Source organism: Agelaius tricolor, unplaced genomic scaffold, assembly GCF_023055355.1.
Source record: "Agelaius tricolor isolate 1412-34295 unplaced genomic scaffold, bAgeTri1.0.p SCAF_2, whole genome shotgun sequence".
In the NCBI taxonomy this organism is placed as follows: domain Eukaryota; kingdom Metazoa; phylum Chordata; class Aves; order Passeriformes; family Icteridae; genus Agelaius; species Agelaius tricolor.
The window spans coordinates 89107109-89110675 of record NW_027269262.1 but is presented as its reverse complement, the minus strand read 5'-3'; positions in this window follow the sequence as shown (position 1 = coordinate 89110675).

Below are 3567 nucleotides of genomic sequence, written 5' to 3'. Positions count from 1 at the left end.
TCCAACGTGTATCAAATGACTGATATCTAGAACAAAGCTCTGAATGCACATTTGCATTTAAAGAGTAGAAGCTAATGGAAATTTCCCACACAAATCGTTATTTCAATAGTTTAGAGACCCACATTACAATAAACTTCAGCATTTTTACAGAGGCTGTCTTCAAAGTGCTGCCCATTGTTACCTAATAAATTGTAACCTCAGAAGGATGACCAATTAGGGTGTCTCTGTAAAAGTCTCAGGGATGAAACATCTTCCTTAAATAAAAGGGAAACATGCTAATTTTCCATCCCTGCAGATTAATTGAAGGAGCCATAGTATTCTTTTTGTGTTTCAGGGAAGAGCAGGTTGGAAGGGAAGAGAGAGGACATTGCAGGTCAGCCATTTTTGGATTTTGATGGAGTCTGCTTCCCATAAAGAACGAATAATTCAACCACCCACGCCCCATAACCATTTAAATTAGTCTCCCTGTTATTATAAAGCAATGTCTCAAAGGAATAAATAAAGTTGACAAAAATAGTCTTCATAAGGGTTGACACTGATTACATCAGACTGAACTCCCTCACTCATGGGGCTTGTCCACCTTTAAATGTCATCATGAGATGACACCTGTCTATCCTGCTGTCATTCTGAACAGAGAATAAGTCTCTGTTCCCAGTGGCTTCTTTTCCTAACAAGACCAATTCTAAGTCAGAAAGCACAGGATGACAAGTCTTAAACCAGCACAAACTGAATGGTTTCTTGTTACTCCTACTCATAGTAGGAGGGGGGAAACCGCTGAGAAGAGGAGTGAAGGGGAACTTCATGGCAGATAAATTTAAAATTAAAAAAATGCTGGATGCTGGTTCTGTAAAATTAACTTCTGCAGAAGACCATGTAGATGAATGAAGTGATGGATATTAGGCAGAAATTCTTTTCTTTGAGGGTGGTGAGGCACTGGCACAAGTTGCCCAGAGAAGTTGTGGGCTCCCTGTCCCTGGAAGTTCAAGGCCAGGCTGGATAGGGCTTTGAGTAACCTGGCAAATGAAAGGTGTCCCTGCCCACGGCAGGGGCATTGGAACAAGTTGATCTTTAAGGTATTTCTAACCCAAGTCATTCTATGATTCTGTGACAGAAAACATTGTCACTGCAGTGCTTTGGGTCAATCAGCAGTGGTGATTCGCAGCCAACTGCTTATCTAGGACTACTGACCTTGTGGCTCTGTACTTGACAAAACTGGTCTGTTGGCACATATTTTGTTTTTAAATCTCATTTTTACTGTTGATTGTTCATCTTGCAAGATAACAGACTTAGAAGACCACAGGTACTTCCATATCAAGTGAAATCAAAGGCCTAAGTAGCCCTGGAGGGAAACAGCCTGTTGAGAGAACAAATCATGGCTGGCCTCTGTGACATGGCTCATCTGAAACAGAAATGAGAATGATATTCAGCTTTTCTGAACAAGCCCCAGAACCTTTTTCCTTAGTCAGAAAATAACTTATTTCCTGATGACTTCCAGTTGTTTTATTAAATTTCTGGCACTGAGGACAAACACATTCCAAAATGTGATTGTTCACCGAAACAGATTTTTTTCCCCTATTTTTGCTGCAGTTCATATTTCATTGCAGTACAATAAATTGACATAGTGCCCTCATGCCTCTTTCTCTTTGAGGGTGCCTCAGACATTAGCAGTTCATTTGCCACAGAGCAGCTTAACTGGCCTCCCCTGCCAACAGCACAAAGGGGAATGGTTATGGACACTCTGTGATACAAACTGATATCCCCTAAGGGCAGCACATACATTTATAATTTAATTCCTATGGCTTATTTCTTACTATTAGGATGTTTCTCTGTGCTGGTAGGAAATCCTAACTCTGGTCCCATATGGACAGCTCAGATAAAGTGCCTGCCTGCCTGTGCTCCTTTTGTCCTGTGCACAGCAAGTTGGGCAGGACACGGAACAGCCTCACTGCCATGGGCATGAGAGGCAAGGAAACAAACACACCTCAGGCTCCCACTTCACAGCTGCTGCCAGGCTCAGTGTGGTCCTGATGCTGTAAGAAAACACATTTAAACAGACATGCCTACACAAATTCACAAAGAATGCTGCATCCATTAGCTCAGGGGAAACTGCACACTTACATGATGTGGCTTTTTGCTATTATCCAGTCCCTTTCCCTATGTGTCATTTCACTTCTTTGAAATGCTAAAGGTGCACTGCAATCCAAACTCTCCCAAATTCAGAAAGTGTATATGTATAAATGAAAGAAGGAGCTAGTTGCTCTGAGATACTTCCAAATCTAAATTAAGTTGCACCTACCAAAGAATGTGTTCAACAGCACCAGGACCACCTTGTTCATATTTTGTGTGTATTAAAAAAGAGCCATCCCCATTTTGTTCTAGTAACATGCTATTCAATAACTTCAGGTAAGAATACAGAGGATTAAAATGGTTTTACATCTCTCCCAGCTTCTCAAGCATCTGTGCTATGCTGCAGCTGTACACATTGCTCAGACAAGATATAGCAGCAGGTAATTCTGCAATCATTGGCCCACAACATACACTGGGATCCAGCAATCTCCTGGTTAGTCTGGGTTTTAGAGGAGAAGCTAAATCCTCTAAACTAAGTCTCCTAAGAAAAAGGAAACAAACCTATTTTATTAAACAAATATATTTGACAATAGGATTATCTGAGTTTCTAAGGTTAGCATCCTGCCTTTCTCAGAAAGGCACTAAGCACACCTAATTAACACTATAAAAGAAACTAAACATATTGGTTGGGTAGTAAGATTTTCTTTTTGTTCGAAAAAAAATAAATTGTCATGACTAAATGAAAAGGACTGATATCTGGCTTTAAAAATGGAGGAGGGAGAGGAGGTATGGTGAGAGAAATGAATTACCCATTGATTTATTTTTTTACTTAACAGCAAAGGGGAATGAGCAATTTAAGGTCAGCAGCATATTGTTCAGCTGGCCTCAGATCCTGCAAAATTACCAGCACTGTGTGTTGCAATAAATTGCATGCTTTTGTCATCCCTGTTTGTTTGAAATATGTGTGAAATGAAGAGGGAAACAGCTAAGCCCAGCATTAAGAACAGCCCTGATCTGCCTAGAAGGTGAATGGAGACAAAATTGTCTGTTTTGTTGCTGATAGGAGAGTCCCTCTAATGCACAATCATTCCCACTGCTCTTGTAGCTGCTTCCTTCCCCTGTACCAGGGGCACACACAGCCAGGTGGGTCAGGAGGAATGCTGGAAATCCCAGCAAAACCACTCCTCCCATTTCTCTCCCCCTGTACCCCACTGATCCACCCCAAAGGGCTCGTGTTTGATTCTGCACAAAGTCTGTGTGCTGTCCTTGTAGTGCTGCAGGCTGCCCAGCCATCATGCCTGCATTTACTCCAACAGTCCCTAAAGAACTCACCCTGTGCAAAAGGGATAAATTAAACTCAGAGGTGTGGCTCAGCCAAGGCACTGCATCACACAGTGAGCAGGTTACTGACAGCCCAAGTAACTTTTCACACTAATGACTCTCTCATCAGTCCAGGAAAACAGGTCCTACTGCTCCAGAAGGTCATACTGGCCTTTATTT